The sequence below is a fragment of the Diadema setosum genome, chromosome 5, assembly GCF_964275005.1.
Source record: "Diadema setosum chromosome 5, eeDiaSeto1, whole genome shotgun sequence".
Classification (NCBI taxonomy): Eukaryota; Metazoa; Echinodermata; class Echinoidea; order Diadematoida; family Diadematidae; genus Diadema; species Diadema setosum.
Window position 1 is genome coordinate 642,619 of NC_092689.1, and position 18,354 is coordinate 660,972.

Here is an 18,354-nt window from a genome sequence, read left to right on the forward strand (position 1 = left end):
CAGCTATTTTGTGAGGGGTAAAGGATGCTGAAGCAGAGAAGGCAGAATGTGACCTCCCCTATTGCTAATTTGCCTGCGGGTTAAGTGTGCAGGTTGATGCAGGAAGCCTTTTAGATCAATATTGGGTTGGTTTGTGCTTGGGAAGACTATCACAGCAGGTTTGTTCAGGACTCTTTCCTGTGGAGAACTCCTGTGTTGGAATTTACATCATGAAGTAATAAGAGCCCATTAAGTCAACAGCTTTAAGAGCAAAGTAAGTAAGGGGAGAGTGGAAGTGATTATTGTATTCCTTCCCCATTCCTATAAGAAATTCTTTCTTTACAGTAATTTCAGAAATTAGCAATACGTATGTTCAGTGATCTCAGCTGAAATAGATATCTAAACTCTGTGAAGAATTATTCAAATATGCTGCATTTTGAACGGAGGCCAGCTGATTTTGCTACAGTACATATTTCCATAGACACCTGTCCAAGCATACTTTGGATCAGTCTTCAATGGGTTAACAGCAATACACACAAGACACAATCTTGTCACAATTATAAAATACAAGTTGTCAATACATTAAACTGCAAGAATTTAAGACAGGATTGTCATGTATGAGTGTATCTTATAGAATAAAAGCAGAAACAGGAAAGGAAACACATATTCACACAAAGACAGCTCACCAGATTTACCAAAGTAGGTAGCTTATATACCTATTGTAGTTTCCAGTCAAAGGCAGTGAACTTGGCTACAAGTGAAAGGGAGGGGAGCTACTTACGAGCAAATTGGATGTGACGTGGTAGATGATCCCATCTCAATGCCTCAGAGAAATCTTGCTTGACTTTCTCTGTGTGTCACTCCTGGTGGTTTGTGGCACAGTGATATGTCACCACTCATTGTCCTGTAGGGTAGTCATATTCTACTTTTCCCACATTCAAGTGTAGAGTTGCCTTGGAGGGGTAGAATAGACATTCCTGGATTCAGATGTTGTATAATGTGAAATGAAAAAAAAAAATCGTCATACAGTCTATATCTTGTTTCTTACCATGTTCATTGGTAAGCCCTGTCCTTAGCGATATGGACTCTTTGGTCTGTGTAAGGTATTGTATGATACATTGGTACATCATCTGAAATGTTGCATGATGGTATTGTCACTTCCATTATTTCTATTTATGCATTAGCTTGATGTTTAAAAAAAACAGAGCAAGTCCATGACAGAACATGAGAAAAAAGGAGGAATACTGTTAAAGAGGATATTTTCACTTGAGTAATTTTTCCTGCTCAGTGGGATAAGATGAATTTTGCATGTTTTAAACTGCAGAATCAGGACAATGATTACTGGGACATATAATGGCATGCAAAAATATTTGAATGCTTCTGCTTTCGCACTAGCTTCTGGTTGCGCAAAATGCGCTCAAATTTTCACTTTTTTACACCACTATAATTGATCTGTCATGTTCATGAGAGGGAAAAAAAGAAGATTTTGGTGTGCAATGTCACATTGGTGTGGTAACCAAGGCTACTTCAGTGCAGATCTCATGAGTGTCTTTGTGATACATGACTTAACCGTTTCATACTGAAGTCTGAAATGACCGTAGACTTAATACACAGGTCACCAGGTTCCCATACAGAATGGGTTAAGGACATTCAGTCTGTCAAAACTTTTAAAGGGATGGTACAGTATTGGTGGAGATGAGAATTGGGCTTTAAACTTTTTGCGAGATACCAAGAAAACATTTATGATATAGTACAGAGCATACCATTCTAAGAGGAATTCAAAGTTTGTTTTATGAAAATCGGGTTTGGAATGACTGAAACATCCAAAAACAAAGTAAAACAAAGCGATTGTAATAAAGTGTGGGTCCCACACCTTATCAAAATCGCTCTTTTTTGGATATCTCGGCCATTTCAAAACCAATTTTCATCAAATAAATGTTGAATTCCTCATAGAATTACATGCTCTTTCATATTTCATAAGAGGTTTCTCATTATCTCACAGAAAAATGTTGGAAACCTGAAATTAGGTCTCAGCCAAAACTGTACCAACCCTTTAACCTGTTTGTGTACTCAAACTGATGTCCAGCTGTAGTGTAACTGATTTCACTGCTTTCTTTGGTAACAAGTCTTGTTTTCCCCTACAACCTAAATTTTCATCCGCAGAAGGTACACATTCTTCAACAACTATATAATACAAAATACCAAGCTGATGTTGAAGTTCTTCTGATATGAACTTATTTATAAAAATTTTTTGTTTTATTCAGATCTGTGGTGCATCAAAAATAATGCTTCTTATTCGATGACTTTGCTATTTGGGAAGTGGAAGGAAAAAGCCCAGAGGGAGTAATGCTATACACCAGCTATATCGGAGAACTGGAAATATCATCTGATAATACAAAATCTACATTGATGATCACGCTGTGTGTGTGTATGTGCACTATCCTTTCAATGTACCGACATGCCTGTTTAGTCTTGTTTGAAGTGCGTTACTCAAAGGTGTCCTCTTGGCATCAACCAAAGTTGTTGTTTTGCCCTTCTTTTCAAAATGATCTCTTGCACAGGGGGAGATGCTCATCTATGCTAATTTGATTTCTGTTCTAGATTAGCTCAGCCTCCCTGCCTTCACAAGAAACAGAGGCACAATATTTTTTTTTTAATCCAACCGTGAGGGCTATTGAAGGGAGTATTTTCATTGTTATTCTAGATGGAATCATGTTTCCCCTTGGCACATTACTATGGAATTGAGGTGGTTGAGTCTTTTCAGGATAAATAGAGTAAGTTATGATTAATTTCCTGTCTGCTTTCTGTATGTACATAATTCATGAAACACCCCTGAGCTGGGGACTCTTGGAGTGCACAAAGAAATATAAAATGTGAAGTTTGTAAGAAAATTATGAAGTTGATTTGAACACCGTGTTATAGCTGTTTATTTGCAGGGGAAATGGCAAATGATTAATTCTACAGAAAAACAAGGTTTATCTGTCCCTGGTGCATTTTTTTTTTCTTATCTACGAACATTTCTATAAAGTATATAATTTTCCACCTTTGTGTTGATAGCATATTTGCCTTTTATATGAATTTACTCTTCCAATGTAGGGCTCTCTGCCAGGAAAGCCGCAAGATTTCTTAATGTGTGGGGCATTTTGAAAATTGATGTTGCTTGAGAACATGATGGCTATTGTACAAAATGTACTTTAATCTGAGTCAGCATTAGGGAGTTTTCGATTGAGTGAACGAGAAGGACGTGCCGCCGAGCGCAACCGTATGTCAAGGCGTCACATCTGTACGTTGACCCGCTGCTAAAACACATTTCGATTTCGGGCACCGGCGTCATGTCTCGTGCGTGGCGTGTGCAGGAGGCAACCTGTGCCTTGCGTGCATATACTAGTACGTGTATGCGGAATTTGTGACTCGTTTCTGTACTTGTAATATTTATTTTGTCTTTGACTAGATGCGTAACCTGGGAGGAATTATGTGGATTTTAAAACATGATGCATGGTAAGACTACTAGGCAAATGCACTGCTGCACTAGCTAGGCCAAAAGCACCAAGATCTGTTTGCGTAAAGCATTACGTGTAAATGCATGTGTGGGACTACGGTAGGCAGTTGCAAAGTGCGAAACAGTGAAAACGGACAAATAAAGTAGGTACCAGAGGCTGTAGTTTGTATGTCAGCGCTGCTGCTGTGACGTATCAAGATCATAAGCTTTCATGTAATTAGAATATAAATATTCTCTCGAAAGAAAAAAGGAAAACTGGTGAACTGAGCACGGATTTGCCGAGAGTCATCGTGCTCTTTCGCACGATACCCGAGAGGAGTGTGACGTCATAGCAAGGTGGGTTGAGCGCGGCGCAACCGATTTGGGTGGACGGTGATAACCGGCGTTAACGCGTTCGAAATTTGTGCGATGAGCCGAGGGTCGACACTCGCGCATGCGCAGTACGTAAAGACTACGTCATAACAGGGTGACGCCTGGCTCAACGTGCAAATCGAAAAGTCCCTATTGATGGCTCTTTTCCCCAAGAGGTTTTCATCCATGAGTGATGGTGGGGGGGTAATTCCTCCTTGCACATGAAGGGACTCCACTTGCATGTTGCCAGGGAGGGGGAATGGTGAGTGGAAGTGCTGATTGAGTGCCAGAAGACTGAGTAAGGAAGATATTAGGCAAAATCACTCCATGAGAGGTCATGAATGTGGTGCTTTTAGCAGTCAAACTTAGGTGGTGTTCATCGGATGTGTGAAACGCAGATTTAGAGTGCATTAAACTGTGGGTGATGAAGTTAGAGAAATGCTAGTGGAGAGTTATCTTCAAGTATAGCTCAAATGTGAGGTATTATTGTATGGTTACTCATGGGAAGCAGAGTTGAAGGTTTAAGACAAGAATGTGTGATAAGGGGGGAGGGGTTCGCATAGCAGTTTAGGAGTGAGATTTGAATTGCAATCAAAAGACGTTTGGATCGTGATCCAAATCTTGCTAATTTTTTGTGTGAACACCTGACAAGCTGGAATATTGCGATTTGGATCTCAATTATGATTGCAATTTTTTTTTTCCAGATAATCAGTGTGACCTTGGCATCCTTACCCTGGACCTAGTGTGGCCAGTTGCATCATGGGATTTTAAAAAGAAGTTATATCCAAGTAGGGCCTAGGTCCTGCTTTTATAGTTCTGGTGAATGCATTTGTGTGATACAATTCTGAAATTGTAATATTCTAGGGAAAAATAGCATTACACTAAAAATATTTCCCAGGTCTTTTGGAGAGCTCTGTATCTCACAGGAAGAGATAACCTGTAAAGCTTTGAACAATTCCTGAAATAAACCTAAATTTTCATTTAGCATGCTTTTCAGTAGTAGTTTCTATGTCACTTGTGCATGGTGTCCACAGCACCAGCCATTCCCTAAATGCAAGGCTAAGAAAGCTCTATGTCTCTGTAGCCAAAAGGTTTGTTTCTCCTTCTATGTTGGATTTAGTCATATTATTAATTTTTCTATGTTGCCTTTGTTTATAGGCTGTAGTTATAGGACAATTTCTATTATCTGTCAAAGCTCTGTAGCACATGTTTCATAAAACCTAATTGTTGGACACCATGCTGAAAGTTGTGGCAGTATCTCTAGAATTTCAGTGTTGATGTGTTACTTTGCATGTTTTGGATACACCTCCAGTGTATAATTTTAAAAAATGAAATAATAAAATGCATAATGCCTAATTTGTCAGTAGTGTCGCACCGGTATCTGGTCAGTTTTATGAGATGATCCCTTTACACTGTAAATGAAAGCAGTCTCCCATTCCCAGCCCTGGCAAAACAAGGAGTCACTGTGTCCACAAATGTGAGCCATTTCCCCCAGGCTCCTTTTGTTTGAGAAATCAATTTCACATGCCCATGAATTTACAATTATGCATCTGGTTATGGGTTGGCGCATGCCTGTGCTGTAGTCTAGCTGCTGGCTGGAATGTGTTTGGCCAGTAATGACACAAACTTGCCTTGTAGGACGTGATGCCTTCTGTGCACTGTGAGTATCATCCGTGTAAAAGACTTTGGTATATATCTCTTCTAAATTGCACATTGTGCATTATGTATAACTGTACTTTATCTTTCTCTTCATTTCGAAGGAATTGTATTTGTTGGCATCTGCATAATTTGTTTAGTTAGAGCAACATTCACACATACGATCCCTCCATTAAATTTAATCACTGCTTCTATGCATATTTGAACCAAAGTATGAGACTATTGGAAAGGTTATTTTTATGTAGAAATGACCATACTAGACCTATTTGTGCGTATTAGCTGTCATGTAGCACTAGCTGTTATGGAAATGTTCCCATTAAAGAAAATTTGAAGGGTGATAATAGCAGTTAACTGTCTTTTTAGTCAGGCAGGCAGTCAGTTTGTTGCAATTTTTGCAGATCATATTACTTCATGAAAAATTTTGCACTCATAGTAAGCTGTATCTAAAGTTGTGTATGATAAATTTTTCAACAGTAGCAGAGGTGCATTGATATGGTAAAGGCACATTATTGGCAATTATTTCAAATTAAACTGGGGGAGAGGGCCTCCCCCTTCCTGATTAAACATTAGACACCATTCAAACCATTTCATACAGAAAAGACCAAATGATCTTTTTGATGCCTTATGAATGCTAATTAAGGAAAGTCAAATGGAGCATAATTATTTTTCTTATTTTTGTTTTCATTCACCCAACAGCTGTGCTAACTTTGGCCAAATGTACATTTCATCATGAAACTATGTGTTGGAAAGTTACCATGCATTTACAATACTTGTATGTCTGTAGGGCCTATATCAATATTGCACAATACTGTATACGCCATATATTTCGCGAGTCTAAATTTTCGCGTATCGGGTATTCCCGACGATTTCGCGAGTGGTTAGATTCGGTTCGTGGAGTCCTGTACTGAACGGAGAAGTGTACATGCGTACGTCACAATCACATCGGGATCAGAGTCAATATTTTCGCGTGTCTTTAATTTCGCAAATAGCACCTGACTCGCAAAATTCGCGAAAATAAAAAACCTTGCGAAATATTCGGCATATACAGTATTTACTTTTATAAAGTAGGGCCCTAATTGTTTATCAATCTCGACAGTGTACCGGTACAGAGGTACTATGTGAGGGTATTGTTAACCTTCAGTCATTTCTAGTTGTGGTTCTGTCAGGAAGTGTACAATAGACCCTGGCAGAGTAGTAATGATTCATCATCTTAGGAGTTATATAATCATACAAAGCTTTATGTGTGTAGACATACTCAGGAGAGAAACTTGAAACATTTGAATACAAGTCAAAGTTGAATGTGAAGAGGTGTTGGTTTTTTTTTTTTCAGAATGTACTAAATAGATAAATGAAGAAACATTTTGTCAATCAGTTGCAAGATCTGATCTATGTAGACACATCTCGGGCATTGTAGCATGATGTATAGTGTGGAGTGTGAACATGTTGAGTGCGTACAAAGTCTCTTGTGAGCCTTGTGACAGAGTGGCCAGGTGGTACCATGTGACAATAGTGGCCCCATTGATTATTCCCTACTTGCCATGAATAGTTGAGCGCGCCAATAATGCAGTTGAGAAAGAGGTAGAGCCAGGGCTGGTGGTTGGCTCAGTTGTCAGGCATGAATTTCTTAGGAGATGTTTAGTCAGGGTGAAGACTTGAGTCTGATCAGTGTGTGAGGATGGGAGACAGTAGCAAACCCTCTTTCATTTTCATCAATGTCATATATGCTGATGGGTGAGGGGTCTAGATTGAATCATGGCATGCAGCCTTGCTGTATTACAGCCCTCCCTGTCTATCCTCAATTATGCAATTAGTGAGATAATAAGTCTGTCAATGCAATCTGACCCAGAGAGAAGGAAGGAGATCAAAGAAGGTGAGGTTTCCATGTAGAATTGGCCATTTGGAATATGTTAAATAATTCTTCACTTTTATGCTTGTGTATTGTAATCACTTTTACACATACTTAAGCATTTTTTTTTCTTTTTTCTTTTTTAACTTAGCTCAGTGTACACTGTACAACTTCATGACCGCTAGTATGGCCAGTCACAAACAAAATATGCTTGTGTAAAAACGTAAGTAGATCCAATATTTTTTCTGGCTGTACATGTCCAGCTTGTTGTTTTAGAAGATTTAGTCTGCTACATTTATCCAAAAAGGATTATCAACTGTCCTGAAGCACGTCTGATGTGTAAGATAACTTTCAGTTGTTCCTTTGCCTCGCAGCCAAATCTGCTTCCCAAATACTACTGTCTGCAAAGTGATTTCTGCTTCTGTAAGTAATGACAGAAATCTATTTACAGATACGACAAGCTGTTATCTTGTTCCCAGATTTAGGAACAGGAGATATGGTTAGTGTTGTCCTTTACTCATTTTACTTCTATCCATCTCTTTTTCTCCATCTGAGAGCTGTTAAATCTGTTTCATAAGCAGCTAATGGTTGTAATTCCTTTTTTAGTAGCCGCCAAGTTTGCTTCTGCCGCCACTGCAAAGCTTGGTGATTTATCACCACTCCGCTGACTAAATCCTGTTGATACATCCAATTGCCATACTTACAGAAAAGTATTTTACTAGCTTCAGCTTGTTAGTAGAGGAATTGTGGACCTGTCATAATCCAGTTTATAATGACAGCATTTTGGTTGAATGGTAGAATGCAACCTTTCATTGGTCATTAGAGTTGGTATACAAACCTGGTCTGATGAAAGAGTTTTATATTTCTTTGCATATAAAAGGGGCCACTAGGCAAGGACTTTGGTTTTGTTTTTCTGACAAATACACCACTTCAACAAAAAAAACATAACAACTATCTTCATCTTAAAAAGTTGTATCAACTCCACAAAGAAACATTTGCACATCTTTAGTCGTATGTAACGAGTGATATTATTTCACTTGCTCCCACATGCATGCTTGATAATGTAGCTATTTATGCTAGTCCTACTTTGCATGCAGCCGATATTTCGAAGGACAATCTGTAACATTTTTCAACTCAAAATCCCTTGTGGTGCTGAAACTGTAATTAAAAATTGTCTGTACTCTGTGAAAGAACAGTCTAAAAAAATCTAAAACCAAAGAAATGAGGTCTATGATTGAACTGCCACACTTCCTCAATCATTAACATTTTGCAAGATGTACTGAAATGATACACCTGTCTTAATATCATATACACATGTCAGTCAGAGGCAGACCATATGAGGGGAAAACACATGAAGCCAAAATTGCCAAACAGGCATTCATGCATTCATACTACATATAAAGATTGCAGAAAGGTACAGTGTATACTCTTTGGTATGGGAGTACTGATTTCACATAATATATCTCACTTAGAAACATCAGACACACATACAACACATACAACACACACTCCCACACACACCCACAACAAACACACACATACGCACACACACGTACACACCAAACCACTTTTTTTGTTCAAATTCCAACACACACACACACACACACACACACACAACACACACACACACACAATGCATATGTGTGTGTTTGTTGTGAGTGTGTGTTTGTTGTGGATGTGTGTGGGAGTGTGTGTTGTATGTGTTGTATGTGTGTCTGATGTTTCTAAGTGACATATATTATGTGAAATCAGTACTATCATACCAAAGAGTATACACTGTACCTTTCTGCAATCTTTGTAGTATGAATGCATGAATGCCTGTTTGGCAATTTTGGCTTCATGTTAAGGCACATATTTGACACATTAGAGCAAGTCCTTTTTTCATCAAAACATGTATACAGTGTTGAGAATGTATCTCTCTTATAAAATCCAGAGGCGTATCGGTATGGACAAATATTGATTTTCCTTAAAATTAGAATGATTTTTCCAACCTAACCCCATCTTCGAAACCGTACTTTACGTGTATTACTATAGGCACTTCCGGGTTCAGGCTTCTGGGAGTCGACCTCTTTGCTAATGGCGGCGGGTCGTTCAATTGGCCCCGCTTCTACATGCGAGCGAGCGCTCTATTACATATAGAACCTCTTTGGTTACACCAGCAGGGCCGCTAAACTCCCCATCCTGTATACTTGTGTCCTAAAATGAAAGCTTCGTGAACAGTAGTGATGCAGTGAATTCAGTGATTTAGAAATTATTTAATAAGCATTGAATGCAGCCATATTATTGAAAAGTAAAAAGAGACAAAGTCTCACATTGTCCACTTACACTTTTGGCAAAAAAAAATTTGTGAATGGAATCAAAACATTTTCCAAGCATACTCAGACTAAAATCTTTTCCTCTTTATCTTTATTCCTAAAAACAAAAAGGTTGTGAAGTGCAGTGTAGAGTAACCACACTGTCAGTATTTTATGAGCTTTAGATCTGTGATATTGTGCAGGACAATGAAGAAGTGTTCTGTTCAACATCATTTGGGAATGTAGAATTTCACAGCACACTTGGTGAGACACGCACTGTGCTTTCTATGCGAATTAGCATACACGTGATCAAGTGTGATGAGAGGGAAAGGTTTGCACACTGGATACCTGGATGTTGCAAGAACATTTTGGGGGGCATCCTTACTGGCAGCGCTATTCTCTGTAGAGTTTAGTCTTCAGAACTCTTGTATGCCTCACATATATACCTTTGATTTGAAATAGGAAAAGAACTGGAGTAGCACAGGACTTTTAATGTTTAAAGTCAATGTAGTTGAAGGAGCAAGCAAGCAGGCAAGCCAACCAGCAAGGCTCCTAATTTATGCCTTGAGCTACATAGTTTGAGAAGTACTTCCAGTGAGGGTCTGTATCTTTAGACTAAGCGAGGTTTGCTGTACTTTCCTTTACATACGATACTGTTTTGCACATCAAGGTACGTGTAAATGCCAGCACGGGGTTCTGTGTTGGAAGAACTTGGAGATGTGTGGAGTTGGGAGTTGTGTTGTGGTTTGAAGATGTTGACTGTTTCTTCCTCTGTATTTCTGCCCATCTTTCCTGAATTCTGTCTAGGATTTGTGAGATATATTTTGGTCATTTATTTGACACAGATGTTGCCTGTTTAGAGGCTTTGGTAAATATAAAGTTTGGCATCCCATCAGGAGTTATATTTTCCCAAAGCGATTACATTTTCTGGAAGCATTTAGTGCTGTAGGAAAATATATATCTCAAGAGGAAAATGTAACTCCCAAGTGATAATTAAGTGTGTTAATGATAGACAAGGCAATATATATCGTATGGTCTTCATATCATTTCATACTAGCCCAGTTGGCAGCCAGTCAAGTTATAAATTATATTATCTGACATAACATTGCTACTTAACAATTTCAATCCTAGCTGCAGTCACATGATTGCATTATGACTCATCACTGACCAATGTTTATGCAGACCATTTATTTAGACACTTTTTTAAAACTTTTTTTTTTCCTCAAAGGCAATTATAGGAAATTGTATTTTGTAATGATATTTCAGCTATAGGGCAACCGCTCAGATATTTTTGCCTTCAGTTCAGTTGTTGTGAGTTGCCGTGGCAGATAGTGTGTGATGCAATGGGAAACGGGCAACAATACAGCTTTTAAGTGAACACTGTAATATTACTCTATATCCCTCAACCACTAGTACCCAGACAAAATCTGTGTATGTTCTGTGTGTAGCACAGGATGTGTCTAAACATTCATGAACATACTTGTGACTGAAATATCAAGTTGTAGTATGTAATGTGGTCTTTGTACAATCATTGAAAATATCATGCATTATTAACCTTGAGGAGATGGAATAAGGAATATCAAAATAAAATTCAGAAAGTGGCACTTCACTTGTGTGTGTGTGTGTGTGTGTGTGTGTGTGTGTTGTGTGTGTGTGTGTTGTTGGCTGTAAATGTACATACCATGCTTTCATTTTTCCCAAAATAAAAATTTTATTAAATGGATACAATTCAATGAAATTGTTATATTGAGACAGAATGAGTTTTCCCTTTAATCCTTTTTGGCACATATAATGCTTATACACACTTCATAACATACCAATTATAATCCCACATGTGCAGTTTACCTTTGATAGTTAGAGTATGTTGAATGATTGATGTTAATCTACCAAGGATCCATTCTGTTCCTTTTTGAATGCACACCAAACTGAAATGCTCAGGTACGGATTCTTGTGTGTTCCTAGTAATGTTACATTGTATCTATCACTATTTGTCATTTAAAGGGAACGCAAACCCAGAGAGCAATGTGGATTGAGTGGAAGCAGCAACATTTGTAGAACACATCAGTGAAAGTTTGAGGAAAATCAGACAATCAGTGCAAAAGCTATGAATTTTTAAAGTTCTGGTATTGGAACCGCTGGATGAGGAGACTACTAGAGGTTATGACGTATGAGTGGACAACAATACAAAGAAAATATAAAGGAAATTCAACAATTCAACACTTTTCTAGCATTATGAAAGTGCACTTGACTAACCGCTTTCAGAAAGCAGGGGGAATAATTGCTACCCTTACAAATGTCAGTAACAAGTTGATGAAATTTGTAATTTTCATGAAAAATGATTTTTTTTTTTGGAATTTTGTTTCTATTTTCTTTATATTGTTGTCCATTCATACGTCATGACCTCTAGTAGTCTCCTCATCCAGCAGTTCCAAAACCAAAACTTTAAAAATTCATAACTTTTGCATCTATTGTCCGATTTTCCTCAAACTTTCACTGATGTGTTCTACTAATGTTGCTGCTTTCACTCAATCCACATTGCTCTTTGGGTTTGCCTTCCCTTTAACCTTCTGAAACCAGTATGTTGAATAGTATGTATGGCATCCATGTGAAATGGTTTGGGGAGACACTCATGGCCCTTGATATTGGCAGGTCTTTCAAGAGGCTATGTGAGAGGCAGGGCCATTGCATGTTACCTCAGTTAGTCTCTGGATATGATTTCATTCCTCTTTGGAAAATGGAGTATACAGAGAAAATCCTCACCATCACAGATTGGTTGCTACAGACTTTAAATGCTGATATTGTGCTTATATTTTATTTCATGTTTGATGCTTTACAATGTTCTTTTATCTCTCTTGTCTTTCATGTGATGCCTTCCTGTTTGGAGCAGGTAAGTAAACATCCAAGTTTTCTTCCTTCTTGACAGGTTTGCTGTCAGGTTTATGATATCCTCACCACAGAAAGATCATATTAACCAATTGAAGACTAGTCCCAAGTATTCTAAGGTTGATGTCTACCGAACACATGCATTATAGTAATGCCAGCTCATTTTACGGGTTAACAAGGACCATGTGCATATAGGAAAAAAAAAATGATGAAAAAGAATTCTCATCAACGAATAGTACAATACAAAAATGGAAATGTAGCATATAAATCTACAGATTGTATGCTGCAGTAGGGGCAGTCCACATGAACAGTTTACAGTTTTCCGTGCCTGTATTATTCAAACTGGCCAATATATATTCAGGTTGCATTAAAAAAACAAAAAGCAAAATAAATTTTTGATGTATATAGAGTACAGAAGTGTGATTTCATAGCCATTCGTCGCCATGGAAACTGGCTCTAAACAACCTCACCTGGCCCAAGTGTTTATGCTCGCACCTGGTTGCAACCCAAACTATAATAGAAGACTATGACATCATCAGTTTGGTACTCCATTCCATTACCAAAGTTTGGGAAAACAACAAGAAAGGCCCCATAGTTCGTTCTGTGGTTATATGCAAGTTCATCAGCAATATTTGTTATTTTTATTAATTTGGCCTGTCTGCAGGAATTCACACAACTTACCTTTTTGAAGTAAAAATGACAGCTGGTTTCCCTGCGCATTTCTTCTTGCACCAAAAACATGGATGAGGTTGTGATAATCACAGGTGAATACAATTCACAACTAGACCAAGTTATTGGGGCAGGACAGGAAGTGAAGAAGCTTAACTGCCCTTGAGTGTGCACTGTACATATGTCAAATTAATCATAACCAGGGAAATTTATGAGACTTTCAGAAAGCAATACAAAATTGTCGGATATGAAACCCTCCAAGAATTGTTCATTACTTGATGAAGGGATATTGTACTTTGTCCCTAACAGCGAGAGTCATTTGTTGTTACGGTCTGCTATGCTACAAGAATATTTCTTCGCTTTTCTCACTGAATAGGGAAGGCATAAATGATCTTTTCAGTACGGGAAGGTAGTAATACATTACTCATTGATACAGCAGTCTGCAGTGTGCCTGAGAACACATTGTACATCTGTACCACTTATGAGTGATGGTGCAGTAGTTCTTGTAACAGGCTGCTGTTAATCATATTTTATTTGCATCACAAGTTTTAGTAGTTTATATTGGTGTAAACACTTGCAGGAATTAAACTGAAAAAAAAAAAATTGTTCCACCTGACTGCAATGCCTATTGTGTTCTGATGACTTATCTCATGGAAAAGACATCTCCACAGATGATGTTGTAAGCTGGTGTATGTTTCATATGGTTCTACATGCTGCATGAATTTCAAATTTATTCCTGTTTATATGTGAAGTCAAGCGGAGTAGATCCCTGTCACCATGCTATATTCCCCTGACTGACCCTGGGTTATTGAAGAGAGCACCAGTGACATGTTTTTACAAAACTTCCTGCAAATCAAAGATCACTGTCTAATCTCCCCCCCCCCTTCTCTGAAAAACAAGAGCTTGTAGATGGCATATGTTTTACTATAGAAGAAATGGCTTGTTTCCAGGCTTTCTTTCGATGTTGATTGTGTAGTACCTTACCATTGCAAAAGTCATATGGAATAGATCTTTTGTGATGTCAGCAGTTGACTGAGGTGATCATTTAATCCTCATCTTTGGGATAAAAAGCTTATACTGGAAATTTTTGTAAGGTGCACGTCAACTGACTAAAAATTCAACCCAGAACCAAGTTTAAATATTTCCTAGTGTTTCAAAAACTTTCATTTCACAGAAATATAGAGATGGGCTAGGGAGAGAGGATGACAGTGAATTTTGACACTAGGCTTTTTTATTTACTTGAATGCTGTATTAATGTTTAAATTGTCTGCCCACAATAGGCTGTTTAAAGGGATCGTATAGTTTTGGTTGAGACCTTATTTCAGGTTTCTAAAATTTTTTGGTGAGATAATGAGAAAACTCTTATGAAATATGAAATATGAAAGAGCATGTAATTCCATGAGGATTTCAACGTTTATTTGATGAAAATTGGTTTTGAAATGGCTGAGATATCCAAAACAGAGCGATTATAATAAAGTGTGGGACCCACACTTTTTTTACAATCGCTGTGTTTTACTTTGTTTTTGAATGCTTCAGCCATTCCAAACCCGATTTTCATCAAATAAGCTTTGAATTCCTCTTAGAATACTAAGCTCTGTTCTATTTCATAAGTGTTTTCTTGGTATCTCGCAAAGAGTTAAAAGCCCAATTTTCATCTCCACCAATACTGTACCATCCCTTTAATTTGTTATGATTTGAATTTCTTTAGCAGGCGTGCCTCCAATGTATATATATATATATATATATATATATATATATATATATATATATATTTATTTATTTATTTATTTATTTCTTATTTGCCAATTTTCCTTTAGATCAAAGGCAATGTTATATTGTAAGACCATAACACATAGATGGCACTTGTGAATGACATTCTCAGTGCTGATGGAAGTATGTTTTAAAGTTCTTGCTGAATATATTGGAAAAATTCTGTAGTTGCAAACATTACAGGAGATTAGCAGTGCCAATTATTCTACTTTATGGACTAGGGGATGATTGGATGAGGAAATCATGCTTGGTGATGCATAGCAACCAAAGAGGCAGGCTGGCAGGCGAGGTGATGATTCCAAGCGTGCATTTAATTTGCTAAACATGACCTTGACGGCACAGCACACAGCACCACTTTCATGAGATTGTGCTGCCCATTTGTTACAACAGCAAAGCGGCTGCCCTTTCCATGTGCATGCACTGAACATAGCAGCAGCCTTTGTGTCTAGTATGCTTGTATCTTGTGCACTACTGATGCAGGAATGCAGAAATTCTAAAATATCAGGTTAGAGAGTGTGGAGAGAATGATCTTTTTTTTTTTTTCTTGCTGTGTAGTATGTTGTGTGGGATAATTTTGTCATACAATTTCATGTTGTGACACAGTCAATAAAAAATGCAGCAATTACAATGTAGACATTATTTATGTGCGCTAATGTATTTAATGTTTGATGGGGTGTGTGTGTGTGTGTGAGAGAGAGAGAGAGAGAGCTCTGTATTTTGCCAAGCTTAGTTCCTAATTCATGGTCACACCAGCAAGCACTGATGTTTATGCACAGTCTATGATTGGACACTGCTTGTAAACAGGGATCAGTGCAGGTGACAGTGAGTTTTTATCTTCCCTACACGATACCCACATAAAAGGAATGCCAATCAGCAGCAACGTGCACACCCCATTGAGTGTCAGTTGGTCATGGAGATAAATTGATTCAAGCGCAGGTTTCATAGAGGGCTCATCAACATGCGAGCCTCAATCGCCCTGCAGAAGAGCAATTAGACGTGTACTGATGTCCTTGTGCAGGAAGCTAGTGGTAACTATTGATTGCTCCACCATTGATGATTAATTTATGCAAATGATGGCTGAAGCTCCCTGTCCCTCAAAGTGCCACTTACCCCCCACCCCACCCCCCACACACACACACACGAACACTCATTGTATTACATAATGATGATAAAGATGAGGACAGCTTGGGAGGGGGTGGAAGAAATCAGTGAAGAAAAAGCAAGTGCATTTCTGATCCTGGGAAGGTGTATCAACAATTTCGGTAAGCTACAATCATTTTGCTGAAAGCAATGACAACGTCTTCTAGTCCTGACTTGTAAACATAAGTTTTGGGGCTTTGTTTCATGAAAACTGTTATCGAGTAGTACCATCAGCATTGATTACATTTACCATAGAAACAACAAAAATATTCAAATTTACCTACTATTGCTAGCTTCTGCTAAGTGTGATCATTACAAGCTATTTCATGTGGAGATACTTGAAATGAAAATTAAATGCACTGTACAATCCGTCCTGTCCTTTTATTTTTCTTACTCCTTCAGTTGACACACAGCAAGTCATCGTACAGAGAGACAGTGCTTGGGAGCACTAAATATTTCATGTGAATTCTGTATTTATTTCTTTGTCACGAAAGAGTAGAAATGCATCATTGTGATTGACTTGGGAGTTATTGCAAATTTCTGTATAATTTTAAACACAGGCAAGAGGGAAGTTGATATGTTGAAATATACATGGGGAACAGAATGGAAGCACCTCGACATGTAAGTACTGAAGCCATTTAGTCAGTGGCCAAGAAAAGAAACTTTTTTGGTGATGGTGCCAAATGGTAACAAGATACGGAAATAGATACCATGTAGATGGCACTGATAAGAGTGTAATCATGAACAGTAATTCTAATCATTACTCACCAATATTGCAATATTGACAAGATAGGTTTGTGATGGTACATATTCAGGGGGAAAAAAAATCTTAAACTAGTTTCTGTTTTGATCTCATTAGCTTCCAATTTTAGGTCAGCTCTCAACAATGAAGGAAAAAAAAAGAGAATAAAACAAATAAATCCAAGCAGCTGACAACAAAGTCATGTTGGCAAATTGCTTTTTGATCGCTTGCCAGAAGGGAGCTGGGGACTGAGATAGTCAATGAGAGCAGAAACTTGTCAAAAGTAATTAGGAGAGGTAATTTTAGTGCAGCCTGGCTCCTGTAGCTGGTGGCAACCAGCATATCACAGATGATGCCCTCCCTCTATCAAATAACCCAGGGTAGTGATGCCACCAACACATAGATGTACTTTCCCTGTCTCTGCACCCCCCCCCCCTTATGTACTCTAGGTCTCTGAATTGGTTTCTGTAGGTATTTTATAGTCCATTGATAGATAATGATATAAGATTCTATGTCACTTAACATCAGCAATATTAATGAGCATAGTCTAGCATTGTGCTGAATGTATCTCAGAATACATATTGTAATGTATCTTGTCCTACAGTCAGATTGCTTTGAGCCACTGGCTACATAGTATATCATAAAATAATTACCATGTGCATATATCCATATTTGTGACGAAGCTTTTATATATTGATATTCATTCAGATGAGACCCAAAATAACTCATGAATGCGTGGAATCTGTCATCACGTAACATTAGCAGCTGTATGGGTTTACCGTTGGATGTGGGAATGGTGATAATGATAAGATCATACTGTTTTGATGAGACTGCCATTGTGCACATGTGTAAACATACAATTTCTCTTGCTGGGAATAGGGTGGGGGAGATATGAGAATAGAAGGCTCAAGAGATTAGTGCAAATGAATAGTTAATACCTGCCTGAAGAAAGCTGGGAGAAATGTTTTCTTGTGCTAGCCATGAATAGAGTGGACACTTCTGCTTAGAGTGCCATACAGCTGAGAAGTTGAGTGTGGACCTGGATATGTCTGCTGAGGTCGAGAATAAAGCTACTCCCTGGAGTGGTAGTCTTTTGCGGCATGGCGGGCTGAGGCAAAGTCAAATTTGTTTTCCTTGCCATCTCATCAAACAATCTAGGCTGCCGTTAGTTATTAATAGCAAGCCTGATGAATATTTAATGTGACTACCTGCTAAGTTCTGAAAGGAATTGATGCATTGTGATCTCCCTCAGATTGACACTGGTATGTGAGTTGGCTGGAATGAAGAGAATCATGACATGTTACCAATGGGAGTGGAGTAGTAGGAATTACATTTTCCACATCTGTGTGATCTAAATGGCGTATTTGCAGTTTTGATATATTAAATCCATCATTATATTTCCCCTTGCTCGTATACAAATAAACAAAGGGTTTTGAAACCTCTTCAGATAGACAAGAAGTAGACAAGAATGGTATTGTTGAGTCTAGCAACCATAATACCACTACACCTCTTCGAGTTTATATCT

At 38.1% G+C, this 18,354-nt stretch overlaps 1 protein-coding gene across 15 annotated transcripts in view; it reads left to right on the forward strand.

Annotated features, from left to right (window-relative positions):
- LOC140228490 (CUGBP Elav-like family member 1-A) overlaps positions 1 to 18,354 on the forward strand; it is a 135,377-nt gene that overhangs the window by 19,817 nt on the left and 97,206 nt on the right. Inside the window, exon 1 of one of the 15 annotated variants that reach the window (XM_072308712.1) lies at positions 5,439 to 5,489. The exons of the other annotated variants lie outside the window; for them this stretch is intronic. The gene's annotated coding sequence lies outside the window, so the exon portion shown is untranslated. Of the gene's footprint in view, positions 1 to 5,438; positions 5,490 to 18,354 lie in introns of those variants that run through there. 15 annotated transcript variants of the gene reach the window in all.